We start from the raw sequence: 18,007 nt of genomic DNA on the forward strand, positions 1-18,007 counted from the left end.
AGGCCGGGGCCCCGCGGCGCCGCGTGCGTCACGGGAGGCAAAGTTCCAACAAAGTTGGCGGCCGGGGCCGGAGGGGGCGGGGCGAGGACGGAGGGGGCGTGGTCTGGAGTCTGGGGGGCGTGGTCTGGGGTCTGGGGGGCGTGGTCTGGGGTTTGGGGGCGTGGTCTGTGGTCTGGGGGCGTGGTCTGGGACAGGGGGCGGGGCCTGGGGTGCTGGGGGTGTGGGTAGAGGGGTCTGGGTGTTGGGGGGTCTTGGTGCTCGGGGTCCCGGGGGTCTGGGTATTCAGGGTCTTGGGTGCTCGGTGTCTGGGTGCTGGGTGCCCTAGGGAGCTGGGTACTGAGGGTCTGGGTGCTCAGGGTCTGGGTGCTCAGGGTCCTGGGGGTCTGCGTATTGGCAGTCTTGGGTGCTCGGGGTCTGGGTTCCGGGGGTCCTGAGGATCTGGGTATAGGGGGGGTCTGGGTGCTTGGGGTTTGGGTGCTCGGGGCCTTAGGGGTATGGGTATTTGGGGTCTGGGTATGGGGGGGGTCTGGGTTCTTTTAGCCTGGGTGCTTGGGGTCCTGGGGGTCTGAGTATTGGGGGGTCTGTGTGCTCAGGGTTTGGGTGCTCAGGGTTTGGGTGCTCAGGGTCTTGGGGGTCTGGAATTTTGGGGTCTGGGAGCTTGGGGTTTGCATGCTCGGAGTCTGGGTGCTGGAGGTCCTGGGGGTCTGGGTATTGGGGGTCTGTGTGCTCGGAATTTGGGTGCTCAGGCTCCTGCAGGTCTGGGTACTTGGGGTTCTGGGGGGTCTGGGTATTTGGGGTGTGTGTGCTTGCGGTCTGGTTGCTCAGGGTCTGGGGTTTCTGGGTGCTCAGAGTCTGGGTGCTGGGGGGGGTGTTGGGGGTCTGTGTGCTTGGAGTTTGGGTGCTCAGGGTCCTGGGGGTGTGGGTATTAGGGAACTGTGTGCTTGGGGTCCTGTGGGTCTGGGTGTTTGGGGTCTTGGTGCTGGGGCTGCAGGGTGTACAGGGTCCTGGGCGTGTGCATCCAGGGCCAATGGGGTCCAGGGTGTGTGGGGTCTATGGGGAGCTGGGCACATGGGGTCTGGGCACTGCGGGCTTTGGGATCACCAGGCTCTTGGTGTGCTGCTCCTGGGCCACCAAGGAAGCGCACTGGGGCTCCGTGCGGGCGGTGATGCCAGTCACTGCCGGGTTCACAGCCGGTGGCTCCGATATCGCTGCCCTGGGTCTCCCCAGGCTTCCCCTTGCTTCTGAAATGGGTGACGCCTTCCGTGCTTCCCAGCATGAGGCGCGTGTGCACAGGCTTGCAGGGGAAATAGCCAGGCGTGAGCTGAGATGTCACGTTTCCTTACAGCCCTCTCTGAGAAGCCGCTTGGGGCGTTGGGGAGGGAGGGAGGGAGGCTGCAGCACGCTCCCCTTGACCCCAGAGAGAACGAAGGCGGCGAGGAACAACCGCTGCCTTTGTTGCTTGTGCCCTGAGCCACCATCCAGCTGGAAAACAACACTGAAACTATGCTGGGTCAGGTTTGCGAGGCTATTGCCCGGTGCTCACACCGAAGGCCGTGTGGCCGAGCAGGCCGGCCGGTGAACCGCTCCTGTCCGGTTCCAGATGAAAACTCACCGAGGACAACCACGTCCTCCGCTTTCTGCTGACTGGAGCATTTCTGTCCAGTTGCATCCTATTATTTCAGGCATGGGATAATTTCTGCCGAAGCACAGGATCAAAATAAATGGCTTAAAAGTAGCTAATTCTACAGCCCTGGCCTTGGGAGGGCGTCCTGCATCGCCTCACCCACCCATGCCCTGCCGCCACTGCGTGCCGTGCTGTGGCCTGCTCCGGGAGACGGCTCTGACCGACCACAAACACCCAGTCTTTTCCCCAGTTTTGCCGTGACATTGTCATCAGTTCAGCTGCTCAGCACAGTGATGCCAGGGCAGCCAGGTTGCCAGCCTTTTCTACACATTTTCCACACATGCCTGGGTAAGCCAAGCTGTGTTTGAGCCCAGAGACAGGAGATTAGCGTAGTCGCGAAGCCAAATTTGCTGTTGTGTAGGCAATTAATGTCTCTGGAGTGGAAGCGGGACTGGTTTGCTCAGGCCAAGCTTTCCTCTGGAGGCAGAGTTACAGCCATGGTGTGCTTTGGGCCCCAGCAGTGGCTTACAGATAGGCCTAAGCACGCTGAGTCCTTGAGGTCTCACAGAGAGCAGCCGGAGGGTGGCCCAGAGGCTGGCCCCTGGTTGCAAAATGTGTTTGTCACATCCACTCAAAGCAGGAACCTGCCTGCAGCAAACACAGCCTGTTTGTGGGCTGCGCTGTGCTGGAGAAAAAGTGTTGTATTTGCCCTGAAACTGCTTATAGTGACAAAACCCGACAAACCAGGAAGGTTTTGGTTTTATGATGATATGCATTTTATGTGTAGACCTGCAGACACGACTTGTTTGTTTGCAGTCCAGCCTGGGTTTAATCACTTTGAATTAAGTAACTGATCTTATTACTTATCTGACTATGAGAGGGCTTATCACAGGTTCCTTGGCACATGATGAGGATTAGTCTGTCGGCACAACCATGTCTGAGTAATGCAACCCTTCGTTGCCTTGTGATGTGTCCTCTTGGAGCTATTTTTTCTTTACCTTCCTCCAGCACGTTGATCTTTTGGTTTCTCCAGCCAGTGACCAGCTAAAGCCCATTTAATGCTACTGAAACCCATCCACATAATGAGAAAAAGGGAAAAGCTCTGCTGTTGCAACAGACATCATGTGTTTCTTGAGGTTTTCATTAAATTAAGGGCAGGACCATATTGGCCATATTGGACTTAATGGGCGTGATTGTTGGTGACATTGAAAGCAAAATGAAAACAGCGGTATGAGTGATAATGTTGAGCATAGTTAGTGTTTAGCACTGCTTTTGAGCATGAGACAAAAAAGGGGCAATTAATACATCCCTCAGTTTCTAAAAGGGCTGAAAGATGCAGTTTTGACCCCAGTCCTTGCACTGACTTTTTGAGTGGGTTTGATGCTGAACATTTACCAGTTTCCTCTATTGCAAGCAGGCTCGGGACCAAAGTTCAGCAGAGTTTGGACAACGGCCCCCAAACCGCAGCACGCTGTAGCTGCAGGTTTTCTTTAAGCCTCCGGCTCTGGAGTCTCTGTAAACAAGTCAGGCGGAAACAACCGGCATGCCGTTTAGCTAAAATTAAACATCTTGAGAGAAAAGTAATGAGCGAGGAGAGCTGGGGCTTGCAGCGGAAGCGCTGGGCTGGAACGCACACCCCGTACATCCACCTCCCGCATCGGCGACCTCCGAGCAAAGGCTTTAATCTCGCCGTGCCACAGCATCCCCTCTGCAGACCCGGTGCCACGACGCTGCTTTCATCATCGTAGTGTGGACTGCGACCTCTTTAGGCAGGGAAATTATGCAAAGGGCTTGCGTTTGGTCTTTGGGGTCCTGGCCCTACATGGGGACCCCTCTGCTCTGCAGTCTTTAGATGGTGACAGAGCCAGGTCATCTTGTCACCAGGAGGGACAAGGAGCCTGGTGCTGGATGGGGACCCTTCCCCCTTTAGGGAACCCGTGTGTGCCAGGCCAGGATGCGGCTGGCAGCCCGGGGCACCTCCGGCTGCGCTGACTAACAGCTGCTGCTGACACCTCGTGGAAAGCTCACACAAGCATTTTCTCCAGAAACCTTCCTGTTTCATTTCCTCCGCCGCTGCGGGCCCTCCGCCGAGCAGCCTGTCTTCTGTCCGTGTCGTGGCTGTGGCAACCCGTCTGACACAGCTCAGGCACTGCTCCTGGCCCACAGGAGGCCCACCGAAACCATCAGCCATCGCTCTGTCCGGGGGGGACTCGGGCCTTGAAACCCCGCTCGCCCCTGCGCGATGGCGCTCGGCACCATCCTCTTCTTCCTCCTCGCTCCCTTCGTATGCTGCTCGCTCTCTGCTTCCCTGACTTGGAGTGAGTCATCGCTTTACAGAGAGCCTGAACTGCCCCTAACCCCAGCTGGATTGCTTTCTCTTCTGTGAGATTGGGTCAGCTCCTTCCTGATCCACAGCATGAAAGAAAATCTGCTTTGGAAACAATGCAGTGGGAAAGCCTTCTCTCATTACTTTCATTTCCTGGCTGTCACGCAACTAACGTGACTCCCTTCCAAAAATCTGCATTCCAAATAACTCTTGGGAACCCAAGACAAGCTCAGAAACCCTCCGTGTTGGAAAGGACACCTCTCCACCAGCTCTGGGGTGAGGTACGTAACGTGAGGCTGCTCCCAGGCCTCAGTCCCAGCTGGTGGGAAGCTGAAGAAGTGGCTAACCAGGTGGCATAGATCTGTTGCATTAGTGTCCAGCGGTGGCATAACCCATTTTTTTTAGGTTTTGAAACTGATTTTTTATATGTCACCCAGAGGAAGAGATGGTCCTTCATCTGCAGTTACATTGCAAGCCTTCAGATATGGCCACGGGCTATGGGTGTCCGTTTTATTTTGGCTAAGATTGGTGACGACCCCTTATTAAACTTTGGTTTTGGCATCTGTAATAAATGAGTCATGTTCATCCTTTCTGAAACCTACAGAAACTCCCAGAGCACAGCAGAGATTAAATTTGATCCAGTATGTTTGGAGGTTAGGGTGGGGAGCTGGAAAGTGTGTTCGTCCCATAAAAGACAGAAAGGGACCTCCTGGGTTCCTTCTGGGGACCTTCTCTGTTTCGTAAGCGAAACGGGTGAGCGGGGTCAGAGAGCTCCTGGCGCCTGCGGACGGTTGTGGCCTTCGGCTTGATGTTGCTTGTTAAAAATATTGTCCCAGATGTATTAATATGACCAGACTGGATTGCATCTGAGCTGAACATTGTGAGCCTAAGGCAGGACATAAATATAGAAGCAAAACAGCCTGACATAAGAGTCATCTGTCCTCTTCTACACATGAAGTGAAGGGGAAGGAGAGCAGGCTCGCTCTCTGGCAGTTTGTGGACACTTGCAGGCATCGCCCTGAGCCTCGGCGAGCGCCTGCACCGGGGTCCTGGGGCAGAGGCGACCCCGGCCTACCCCTCGGTCAGCCCGCAGCGTGCTGTGCCACGGGACTGTGCACTCAGCACATTTCTAACTTGGGGTTAGATTTGCCGAGACAAGGTCTGCAATCATGAATGACTATTTGTTTGATGTGTTTGCCTAACAGGATTACCCTTATCATAACGATATAGCAACCTGGCCTTGGCATAGCAAAAGCCAAGGGCTCAAGGGGTCAGGCTCTTGCCTCTCCTGCCCCAAATGTGCACGGTGTAGCTTGTCTCCGTTATCATGATAACGCTCTGCAATATCCAGCCAGTGTTTCGGCTGGCATTTAGTGCTCCGCTTTTGGAAAGAGCACCTGTGGCATGTAACTCTGTCTGCTGACATCACGCTTGGCATTTTCCCCTGCACCTGAAAAAAAGAAAAAAGAAAAAAAAAAAGATCAATAATATTAAAAGGTTAGAAAAAAGGATGCAGTGTTTTCCAATTAGAAAACGAGCTGCCTTTGCTGTTGGGAATTGCTTTGAGCAGGTGTCTAATTGAATTCAGGGTGAATTTGTTGCCCTCTGGTTCCCCAGGAATAGAGCTATAGGTAATGAACCAACAAGTCGTCTGCTTTCTGCATGGCACATCACGAACCTGCCTGAAACAGCATCTGTTTGTCCTTAAATGTATACCTGTGATTATTAAAAGTGCCTGATTTAAATGTCTCCAGGAAGGTATAGGATGAATGCTCTGTTCCTGCAGTGTTTTTGGCAGGGGAGAGCCTGGCTCTGCTGACACCCCATGCCCAGCCTTGTCCCTGCCAGGCTGGGGACCTTCTCACTTCCCGACGACATCGCTTTGACCCCAGCACTTTTCTTGCTGGCTGAGGCCAGCCTGGCCATATCAGACCCAGGCACTATTCACGGAAACAGGACCCACCGCCTGCTGTTTGCCGGCTCCAAAACAAGCAGGATCCTCTATTTATAAAGCACTATAATTGGCTTGAATGAAACTTGTGGTTATCAGGCTGCTAGGGCCCCCAGGACCGCCAGCACACCAGCCCTGCAGTGCCAGGGGAAGCTGGGGGGGCACAGCGCTGCCTCTGCATAAATCCAAGGGATACCCAGGTCTATAGCATGAGCCATATATTCACAGACTTCTGGTTTCTGCAGCATCCTATATGTGTCAGGGCTGTGTGGAACTGCTTCTCTAGATGAAGTTTGGGGGTACAGAGCTGTGGCAGAGCCAGAAAGAGAGAATCTTCCTGCTGCAGCCACTGTGCCATGGAGATGCTCGGCTTGCAGCAGTGAACATTACAAAAACCATCGTTTTTAACCCTGAAGCATTTATAGCTGGGATGTGAGCAGGGCTCTGAGGCTCCAAAATGACTGGCTCAATCACCGGGCCTAAACAATCTGGGTTCACCTGCGTTTAACATTATATTTCGTATATTTGATTTTGCTGAGGCGTGTGGCCGTGTGTGGCCCACAAGGGGTCTTGCTGTTCACACCAACATTGTCCTGATCTCGTAGCTGAACGCAGGGCGAGATGACGAGGTCTAAGAAGCAGCAAAGCAGCTGTGGCCCTTCCATTTAGAAGCAGGTATCTATGTTGTAATACTCATTCAAGGGGCAGATTTGATCCGGTTTTGCTGTGTAAATTCCTCTGCCATTTGAACAGTAAAATATGATAGATATATGGCCAAGCAGAAAGATTTAAAAAAAAAAAACAACAAAAACTGATGCTTTGCATATCTTTGAGGGCTTATTTTCATTCCCTTTTGTTCATTCTCTCAGCTCTTGGCTGCCACTAGGTCTGTTGAAATAACAAACAGGGATGAAGGAAGAGGGCAGCTCTTCCATGACCTTCCCTCGGTGAAAGGAGGCTGTGTCGCCGCAGTTAACTCCAGCAGCAACTGCAGGCTTAGCAGGTAGGTATTCATCCACTGTGCACATTATATAAGGAAATCTACTTTTTTTAAAAAAAGAAAAAAAAAGAAGATTGATTTATCAGTCAAAAGCCCTTTCACTGTGAAGTGCTGGTTAAAACCAACCTTTCTTTCACTTTCATTTCATGAAAACATATGCAGAAGTCTTCTAGCACTGTCTGAAGCCGCTCTGCTGCCAAGAAATCCACTGGGTCTGTTGATTAAGCCTCCGTGATATTTCCAGTTTCTCTGTAATTGTTTTCTAATGAAATTTTCAAATCCAAGTATAATCAGGAGATTAGACCATAGAGAGTTCACAGTTGGGCTTCTCGTTTTGATTTTTCCTTTTCTAAATCAGTAACTATCTTCTATGCAGAGATGATAAGATAATTTTTTGTATGTAAAGACATCTAAAACCCAGGTGGCAATATCTTTTACCTTCAGGATTCAGCGCTAACATCATTTTATGCAACTCTCCATTTTGAAGTGTTGTTTTTGCCACTGAAATTATTGTTGCTGTCTGATCAGATTTGCCTGTTAGTACGTCTTTTTGTGGTATAGTAAGTGGCTGAGGGGTTATGATGTAGTTATCCCTGCCAGAATCTCCCTGTGCTTCTGCGTGTGCATTTTAGAGGAATGCTGTGCAGTGAAATGCGTGCCGTGAATTTAGTGAAGTGCTCACGCTTCCAGGCATTGCTGGTACTCTGTGACATTCTTTGCTTTCTGCTGTGCCTCCAGCCCAGAAAACAGAAACGAGGAAGAGCTGAAAAGATTACATAAAGCAAAGAGAAGATGAGATGTGCGACAAAAAGAGAATAGGTGTAAACAGGGAGACCGGTATAAATAGCAAGCTGAGAAACACGCGAGCCCAGCTGCTGCACGCCGCAGAAAGGTCGGCTCCGCTCCCGGGCCTGTCCTGCAGCCCTGCTCGGGTGCCGTGACCAGGACAGGCTGGCTGAGCAGCATGAATGACATGAATAGCGTGTTTGGAGCACACATGCTTTTTTTTTGTTGCAGAAACACTCACTCGGGCTCCTTCCAACATTTTCCTGCAGCCCGGTGCTGCATGCCGTGGTCCTGCGGGCTCTCGGGAGCGCGCCCGTCTGGCAGGCATCTCCTGGGGTGCCAATAACACGGGTGGGAATTTCATTTCGTAAATAATATGGGGAGGTTTACTGGCTCCAGTTGGAGGGCAGGAGGAAAGGTCTGTGTTTGGTGGGTTACACAGGGGCTGGGATTTTGTGCGAGTAATGAAACTTCCCAGAGTTTTATAGCTCGTGAAAAGAAGTGTTTTAGGAGACAGATAAAATACCCAGGCTCAAACCAATCTCCTGGGCTCTGGCAGGAGAGCTGTGGTGGATTTCACTGCAGTGCTTCAAGGCATTGCTCAGGGCTGGATGCATGTGGTGAACAGGGACTGGAGCTTTGCCCCCACCATTACCTTTCAGGGCTTTGCTTGCCAGCAGGTCAGCAAGTAAGTACAAGTATTCCCAGGGACAGGCTGCTCTTGCGATTCATGTGCTTCATCAAGCAGGGGGAAAAAAAAAAAAAAAGAAAAAAAAAAGCAGCACATTTTGGCTAGGGTTCAAGCACCTTTTTCTGTTGCCCTTGTGATAAGTGTCAGATAAGAGTTCAAGGTATTTGGTTGCTTGTCTAGAATAAAAGCGTGTTTTCTTCAGCTGCTGCTGGCATCTGTGGGCTCCCTGAGGGTGCTGGTCTGTTGTTCCCAGTGTCTGGTCCGATCTTGGTAAGTAAGACAAGGTTGTCCTGTGTGGGTTGGAGTTTGTCTGACATCAGAGGTGAGCTTCCAGGCTTCCTGTCTCTGGTGTGCTCTGGTGGCTATGCCATGGAAAACATTTGGGATCAGCTGGGTGCTTCCATCAGGGGACTGGGGCCTCACGGGAGGAGTGTGGGGTGCCTGCACAAGCCCACCGCAGCTGATAGACCACTGCCGTGCTCCCTGGATGCAAGCTAAGGACAGCTGCGGTTTTAGCACCGTCATTAGGTTTCAGAGTTGTCAGCCTGTGGAGACGCACAGGCAAGGCAAGCCCCGCGGTGCTGCCACTTCTGGCTTTTTGTCAGCTGGGGAATATGGGACTGGTTCTCGGGTACTTTAGTGGTGCTTTCAAGGTCCAGGTGTCTGCAGGCTGGATTTTTTAGTAAGGATGGCAGTGTGGAGAGAGGTGAGGCCCAGCTCTGTGGCTCTGAGGGGTTGAACCAGGCTCTGCGGGGGCATGGAGCTGCCTCTGTGCTGCCCAGCTGCTCTCGTGGGGTTTTCTGCTGGCTCCACTCTGCCCCGTGTTGTGGACAGTTTCCCAAAGCTGGAGTCTAAATTTACTTCCTTTCTGCAGAGGCCTGTTAGTCATCTCCCACTTATAAACAAACATTTCAGAGACACCCGGGAAGCCGAGCCATGAAGAGGACAAAGCTTTGCTGGTTTTCAAGTAACTAATTCATCAGCAGGCTTCACAGGAGTTGTGCAATAGCCCAGCCGCTAAAGAATCAAAACCATCCCCTACTTGTTAGGAAAACAGGCTTCTTGCATAGACGGATCCTTTCGTCTTCAGTTTGAATTTTGCATTCCTTTAAAAGCACTGTAGATGAGGTGGTTTGTTCTGAGGATTTATTTTTTTTTTTTTGATCGATTGATTTGATTGATTGTTTTCCTTTTCTCTGCAGGTTTGTCTTGCTGCTTTTCTGCTGATCAGCCCATGCTGTCTTCAGACCCTTCCCTCTTCTCAGTGTGTGGAGGTCTCAAGTCTCTCTGAGGGTGCTTGCACTGGTAGGACAGCAGAGGCCTCAGGAGTGGTTGTGGCAGCAGACTAAAGGCAAATGATTTTGGGGACGGAGCCTTGTAAAAGGGTAAATCTGCTCTCCCCCATTCCATTCCTGTCTTTATTTGGCACTTTTCTGAGTTTCGCTTCTGATTACCCTACCTGGCGGTAGGTGTGGGCTCACAAATTCCTCTCGCTAACCCATGCAGAGTCGGACGCCCGGTTTGTAGTCACACACTGACGTGCTTCCTGAAAACCCGATGTGGCACAGGGCTTCGGAGTGAATTATTGCCAGGGCTCCTGGAGTATTACCAAGCAAAACTGCCCCCGAGTAACAGCACTCTTGCAAATGATCAGCCAGTGCTTTCCTCGAAGAGCCCCTTGGAAGAAAATGTTTGTAGTGCTTAGAGAAGAATTGCTTCATTAAAAAGAAAAAAAAAGCCAAAAACCAAAACGAAATCTCACGAAGAGGGCCAAGTATTACAAAAATAGTGGGAAGTGTTTAAACCAAGTCTTTAACAGTTTATTAGGTGTTCTAGTTAGTAGATTTATCTTTGACTCATTAAAAAAAAATAAATAAATAGAGCCCAGCTTAGTTACGTACCCAAAAGTCATACATCGTTCCCCTCTGTCCCAACAGGAACCCCCCTAAGTCTCCATCCCCAGCGGGTACTTGAGGGGCTTTTCCACCACGCAGTGTCCAGTGATCAGGGTCCTCACCGGGGGTGCCCGTAGGGACCGGTGCCCCGGCTGCAGCAGTTCTGGGCTCCCCCAGACACATTTCAGGCTGGAACCCAGTGCCAGGGCTGGTCGGGAGCACCGAGGCAGGATGGATGGGGAGACACCTCGCCTGGAGAGGCCGCAGGTAGAGCCGTGTGAAAGCCACTTGCAGTCTGCTCCTACAGTCATGCACTGGTTGATGTCAAATACCGGGGTCTGCACCACTAAGCTGATGCTCTAATTTGCACTCTACTGCAAAATAATCATTTTAGTTACCCTACCCCAAACGTCAGACTCTTTCTGTCTTTTCAATATATTTAGGGATCATTTTCTTAAGCTATTTGAAACCGGTAAAACCAGCAGCTGGCTTTAATTAAACGGGGACCAGGCTATAAATCCCACCCCCGGCGTTTCCTCCCCACGGAAGCTAACCTCTGAAGTCTGCTCCAACCTGCCTTGCTGCAGGAGCAAGTGCATCAGCAGCCAAAGGTTACCCCCTGCAGTAAATCCAAAGCTACTGCAGGTAAAACATGAGCCAGGTTTCACTTACTGGTGTAGATTTCCATGTTAAAAAAAAAAAAAAAAAAAAAAAAGGCAGGGAAAAGCAGCCTGCTCCAAAGTAAAATCCAGAGTAAATTCAACCAGCTTCAGCAAACCCAGGTGGGGTTGGGAACGGTATGAAGGAGCCTGCAGTTAGTGGTGCTTTTTTCCTATCCAGAAGAGTTTCGTGGGGCAATGCTTTAGGCTGAGGCTCTTGCTATAGGGGCTGATCGCACAGGTCAGCTCCAGCCCCTGTTTTGTCCCTCACCTGCAGCCAGACATGAATGAGCTGCCCCAAAAAAAGAAATGCGGTGCTGTCTGGGCTGTGCTGCTGTGACTGATGTGCTGTACTCAACACATGTTGTGTCACCCTCTGGCTGTGTCAGCACCAGGATGGGGCTGAAAGCTGACCGGAGGACTGGGCAGGCTCATGGAGGAATGTGCTGTGGGATGCTAAGTCTGCACCGTGGTCCAAGGAAGCCCATGGCTACCACACCGTTGGAGGCAGAGGGAGTATTTTTGGCAAGCAATTTTGTGGGCTCTCTCTGCTCATTTGGCCCCATCGTCCAGGTACACCCAGGGCTGATGGATTAGTCCAGCCCCGCGTCTCTTGTGCTGTCAGGGGCATCTGTGCCAGCACCTCCTGAAGAGGTTTGGGCTCGCTCTTGCTGCAGACTCTTGCCAAATTCTGGCACACATAGCTGAACCTACTGCACAGAGAGATGTCCTTTCCAGCTGAGATGTCCTTTCCAGCTTTACCTGTTTAGATCCTTTTCCAAAGGAAAGCTGAGCTCCTGAATAATGTGAAGGCCTTGAGCATCACCTACACCAAGGTCTGCCCATGCTGCAGAGGCATCTACCCCAGCAGATGCATCTGCCCCAACCTGCCCCGTCCTGGGGGTGCAGCAGGGCTTGGCCAGCAGCTGGTAGGGGCTCACAAAGAAGTGTGTTCAGGGTGCATCGTGCCCCCCCCCCAGCAAGCACATGCAGACCCCCTGAGCTCTCCGTTGGCTGCTAGCACTGCCTTCAGCATGACCCAGCCTGTGTTTTCTCATGCGAAATTCAATAAATTCAGCATTTTCAGGAACTTGGCATAATCAGGGTTTTCAATCTTCTCCTTCATTGCCTTCTAATATACCCTCCTAACAATTAACTCTGGGTGTTGGGAGAATGCCAAATGCAGGGTAAAAGACTTGGTTTTTCTTTCCCATAATTAAATGTCATGTTCTCTGCTGTCTCTCCCACTCTATTAAGTGTCCATGCATGGTCTAAAATGCTCTTTGGTGAATTAGCATAAGGTCTGTCAGGACCCCACCGACGTTCCCCCTCCTGCCATATCTGCTCAGCTCACAAAGGGCAGCCCACGCAGGCAGAGGGGGCCCTGGGAAGGAGGAAGCAGCTTTTTAGTGCACTCCTGGAAAAAAACACACGTGCAAAACCTCTCCCTGGTCCCCAGGCGTGCTATGAAAATACGCAAAGCACCCGAATCGAATGCTGCGAGGTGTGTGCTGCTGCTGCACCGTCCACCCCCACGGAAAAAGTGCCAGTACGGATCCCCTTATTGTTAACCAGCAGCTATCCCATATCTATTCACTGCTTTGCCTTCAAAATGAGGAGGCAAAAGTTGTTACGACACTTTCTCCCTGACCTCCCAGCTGGGAAGGAAGTGATGGAGCAAGGACAGCGGTGACGGGGTGTCTCCTCGCGCTGCGCTCTGTGCCACCACAGCTCTTCTTGTAGGAACCTTGTCTTGTGGGGCTGGTTGACAGCTTTTCAAGCATGATGGCCCAGAATGATAGTGGTTTTCCACCAAATTCCAGACTGAGGGGGTTGGTGGGAGCAGAAGGTACAGCATTTCAAAGAGGGATGTTATTTCTGCTCAACTGTTCTGTCCTTGCCACACCCCGCAGTGGCCAGCCCTGCTGCTCACCCTCCAAAATGTTCCTGCAGGCTGCTTTCCTCCCTGTGCTGAGTGACACACTTAAGGAATTTTGCTAATTCTTTACTTTTCACAACTTCAGTTTCATTACCAGCTTCAGAAGTAGTCTTTCTAACATGGGACAATGGTTTGTGATCCTCAGGAAGCTGTGGAAGGCTTGGTGGCAAGAGGGACAGCCGGCAGTGTCAGCTGGGATGGGGGCTACGAGTCCCAAACCCTCCTTGCTTGGAGGTATCTCTGCTCCCGCCAGGGGTGACCTTGCTGGGTGGGATGTCCTCTCACTGCTGTTGTTTCCCCACCTCCTCCCACACCCCCTCTTTGCTTTGGATAAACAGCCAGAGAAAGGGAGCCTTTGTTTCCAGCAGCATTAGGGGAATGGCTCTTCGTGGTACCAGTAACCCTGTTTGCAAACAAGAGGAAAGGCTTGACTACAAACAGGAGGCTCACAATGAATTATTCACTGGCTGTTTTCTCTTCTTTCAAGAAGTTTGCTGTAAAACCAGGGGCCAGAAGTGGTCTGTGCGAGATGCACCACCACCTGCACACAAGGAGTCTGAGCTTTTGGCTCTCTGGGTGCTCAGCCCATCCTGGTGATGGGGACCTCCTGGTTCGTGCAAGTCTGTGTCTGGGCCGCAGCATACCTCTGCTGTGTTTGATCACAGATCACCAATAGATGCGGTTCCTTTGTTGTCTGGATGCCTGCTGAAGACCTGGAAATCTGATTTACACAAGTGCCAGGTGCCCGTAGCTTTGCCAGATGTTAGCAGGAGCAATGCTGTGAACGCTCAGAGGGCTTCCCAATGACACGCACCCCGATGGCTCAGGTTTTGGGGCTTTCCACTTGGTTCCCTGCCAATAATGGCTGTTTGGATCCTCTCCTCCAGCTTCCCCAGTCCACAAGGCCCTCCACTCCTCGGGCTGCACTTCCAGCAGAAGCTCCAGTGCTGGCAGAGCGCTGCGCTGCGCTGGGAGGTGCTCTGGAGAGAAGCCCATGAGAAAATAACACCGCTCCATCTTCCAGGCAGCACAGCGTGCAGCAAACGGGGCACGGGACCACACACTGCCCACCATGGAGAAAGCGAGGCGTTGACCTGCACAGCGCGCTGCATGTGCTGGCCAAGGCACAAATCTGGGAAAAACAGCAGAAATGGATCACGCAGCCAGAGCCCCGCTGCCTTTCCAGGTGCTGGCTGCGTGCATCCACGCAGCTGTGCTGGGACGCCCTTCTGGGCGGCTCACGGGAGTCTGGTACAAGAAAAAATGATGCTGAGCAAGTACTGTTCAGACCGGTGTGTGTGTGTGTGTGCGTGTTTCTTTCTACCTTTGGCTGAAAACTGTTGGCTAAGATGCGGATGAAAAGCACTGCTGTTTTTTTTTCGTTTTTTTTTTTTTTTTTTCAACCTGGCTGTTCAAACTGCCATGAAAAATATGACTGTTCTGTTCTTTTATAACCTCTTATAAGCCCTCATTTTTAGCCTGAACTCCCCAGAACCCATAAAAGAAATGGGTAGAAATACCATAAAAGTGAACAAAATCCTCAAACACAGCCAGTTCATATTCTGAGTGTCTTATTAAACACTTATTAAAAAAAAATCCCTCTCCTTACATAAATATGTGATTGTTTATAAATCTGTAACTAATTTTAAGCTATTGGAAACAGCTTTATAGTAGAATAACCCTATAGAAATAAAGCTTTACCATGGGATGCCAGATGACTGTACTAAAGGATGAGAACATACCAGATGTGAGATACCTATATTTTAATGTATTCAGGAAAGTTTTGCCTAGAAAACTCAGAGGTTTCTAGGAAAAAAAAAAATCTGGGTAAAATAGTTGACTTATTCCATGTGTTTGGCTTTAAGTGATACAAGCACCCTTCTCCCAGGTGTGCAGCACCCTGGGGGAGCCAAGCCCTCCAGACAGGGACCAGCTACAAATTTTCCCCCATAGCCATTCCTTCGGTGGTGGCAGTGCCCCAGGCTGCTCGTGCCAAACACACCTACACTGTTACAGGGCAACCAAGGACCTGGAGAGGCTGCTTGGAAAGATAATTTGCTCGGGTGTGCAGGTTTCCTTTCTGATTTATACCACCTGTGGTGAGGGTTGCCCCCTTATGTCGCTCACCGGCTGTGCTGTGTCTGATTTTCGGCAGGGCTTTGGGCTGGTTTTCAACCCTGCTCTCGGTTCAGGCAGCCTGGTGACTGCCAAATGCCCCCACCGAGCACCAAGAACTGGCCGTGGGCACCTTCCCAGCAGCGGGACGTGCCAGGGGCACATCAGGGCCCCGCGCAGAGTTGGGACCCCTCATCTGTTTGCATAACGGGTATCTCAGAGCTGGAAAGGGATTTCTTTTGTGTCTGCAGTTAAACTCAAAGGGAAGCTGATGGAGGGGGGAAGAGAGAGGAGCGGACGTGAAAACAAACGGGCGAGCGCTTGGTGTGTCTGTTCCTCGTGCTGAATAGTGACGTGCGGTGCTCTGAAAACATCTCCTGAGCAGCCCAGTGTTACCTGGTCCTCTGCCCCGTGGGCTGCAGGTGTTGTGGGGCACTCTGTGGCTGTGGGCACGGTGCTGAGGCTGATCCCCCAGCCCCGCCAGGTCCTACTCTGGAGTGAGGAAAGCCCTGGATGCTCCCTTGTCACTGCCCCCAGGGCAGGAGCATTGCTCGCTCTGTGCCCTCCTGTGTCCAAGTGTCACTAAACCAGAGGGTGGCATCCAGGCATCCTCAGTCTGCCCATGCTGAGCCTGCCCTGCTGGTGGTGGGTGTACGGTGACGCCGTGCGTGGCTACGTCCCCAGCAGTGGGCATGGCAGGGTGCTGCTGGATGATGAGACCTTCCTCAGTCTCCGGGATGCTTTTAGATTCTTCTATTAATAACTCCTTGTGTTTTCATTTCTGGGAACATAAATATGTATCCCCAAATGCTCCCGATTGTCACAGCCAGTAAATCGGAGGCTGATTTCAGTTCTGTTCAACTTAAAGCTCTGTGATTGAACAGCGTAGCTGGAGCAGCCATCTCTTCGCTCCTATTCCAAAATCCCGAGTGCATGTGCTCATTGAAGTGACAGGCTGAAAACAAAGCTCAGGAACAAATCTGCACAAGCAGGGCCAGCCCTGGAACAGGCTGGCACAGCTTCAGCTGATTTGAATGTGAATTACACCCATCTAGGCCAGGGCTGGAATTTGCCTATGGCATGGGCAGGCTCTGTGTAGCTTTGCTAAACCAGGTCATTTGTGGCCCGAGATGCTGTCAGTGGGAAAAGAGCTGAGCAAAAGCAGTTCATGATGTTAGCCAGAGCCGAGATTTTGCCTATGGAAAGTTGGACAAATATGAGCAATTCTTTTTTCTTGTGACCTAACTTAGATTTTAACTTCTGCTAAAAATGAAAGTAGTTAATGAGTGCATATAAATGTGTGTGCGCCTGGGATGCAAACACACATAAGCCACCACTCAGCAAATATTGGCTGATTCTGGTACAAGTGCTGCTTCTGCATTTGAACTTCCCCTAGTCTTAGTCCTTCTGGGGTTGTTCTGTCCTGCCCCTGTCCTCCTGCAGCTGGTGTGGCCGTGTCCCATGGGGACATTGATGGATCCGCCGTGCCCAGCGCTGCCTCTCCATCCTCTGCAGACACAGAGACCACCCAGGGCAGGCTGCTGCCTCCCTGCCAGCTCAGCATGGGCCTGCCAGCCTCTAAACCATCCCCAGCTGTCACCTCTTACAAAGAGAGCAACTGGCATTGAAAAAATCTTATCAGCATTTTGACTCCATCGTGCTCAGGGCATTACAGCCAACCGCACAAGTGACAGAGGACACAACCCTACCTGCAGAGGTCATGCTGTGCTCCAGGAGCTAATATCGCTTCTGGGCAGTCTCCTGCCATTTAAAAAAGCCTCAGAAGTCTTAATTTTAAACCACACATGTGGGGCTAAGGCAATACAAGTCACAAATTAGGGGTTGTATGTTCTAGTCATTCACATGAGAATTATTTTACGACAAAGTCCAGCAGCGTTTGCAGTCAGGTGTGACCAGCACAGCACAGCACGGAATAGAATAGAATAGAATAGAATAGAATAGAATAGAATAGAATAGAATAGAATAGAATAGAATAGAATAGAATAGAATAGAATAGAATAGAATAGAATAGAATAGGAGTAGAGTAGAGTAGAGTAGAGCAGAATAGAGCAGAATAGAGCAGAATAGAATAGAGCAGAATAGAATAGAGTAGAATAGCATAGCATAGCATAGCATAGCATAGAATGGAAGGGACATACGAAGATGATCAAGTCCAACTGCCTGACCACTTCAGGGCTGACCAAAAGTTAAAGCATGTTATTAAGGGCATTATGATTTGTGCTGTTCCTGCCATTGCTGACCAGGAGCAGGGACTGGCTCTTTCCTCTCCCCCTCGTCAGGGAGGCGCAGAGCCCTGAGGCCGCCTCTCGGCCTCCTCCTCTCCAGCCCAGACAGCCCCGGTGTCCCCAGCCTCTCCTCACAGGACGTGCCTTCCTGCCCTCTTACCAGCTTGTTGCCCTCCTCTGGATGCTTTCAAGGACCTTAACACCCTTTCTGTAGCGTGGAGCCCAGAGCTGCACACAATACTCAAGGTGAGACTGCACCAATGCTAAATTTGCACATAATAATATGTTCTTTTTGCTGGGGTTTGGGGAGTTTCTGTAGAAAGGAACAGCAAGAAGACAGACAATATAAAGAAAGCAGAGAAAGAAACTGGGAAGTGAAGGTCTTGCCTCTTGTGGCACGTTAGAACCAGTGTTGTGCCTGGAGGTGGTCCTCACCAACGGTGGTGAAGCCTCCTTGTCTAGCTCTCCATGCTTGAGCACAGAAGGGGAAAGGGAAGCAGTTTAGGCCCCAAACGAGCAGAAATAGGAGGGTGATGTTACACCTTCCTGCTGCAAAGCGCGGTGGCCACCTGACCTCCCATGGAGTCACCCCAAGGCCTGGCGCAGCTAAGAGAAAATGTGGCCATAGCCATCTAACTGCTTGTCAGGCTGGGGAAGGGCCTGAAGCCAACATATTTGATAACAGCATGTTTGCATAGTGTAATCCCATGTCAGTCTTTAAAATGCTAAATCAGGAGTGAAATCAAGATTTTTCTCACTGCTGGATTTAGTTCAG

At 51.1% G+C, this 18,007-nt stretch overlaps 1 long non-coding RNA gene across 1 annotated transcript; it reads left to right on the forward strand.

The window, feature by feature from the left end:
- The first annotated feature begins 2,916 nt into the window (after nt 1-2,916).
- On the forward strand, nt 2,917-15,166 carry LOC106047002 (uncharacterized). The gene is made up of 4 exons (XR_001213564.3): nt 2,917-4,231; nt 6,771-6,904; nt 8,581-8,648; nt 9,581-15,166. It is a non-coding gene; the product is annotated as an uncharacterized lncRNA (long non-coding RNA).
- Nucleotides 15,167-18,007: the final 2,841 nt, after the last annotated feature.

This window comes from Anser cygnoides, chromosome 5 (assembly GCF_040182565.1).
Source record: "Anser cygnoides isolate HZ-2024a breed goose chromosome 5, Taihu_goose_T2T_genome, whole genome shotgun sequence".
Taxonomy (NCBI): domain Eukaryota; kingdom Metazoa; phylum Chordata; class Aves; order Anseriformes; family Anatidae; genus Anser; species Anser cygnoides.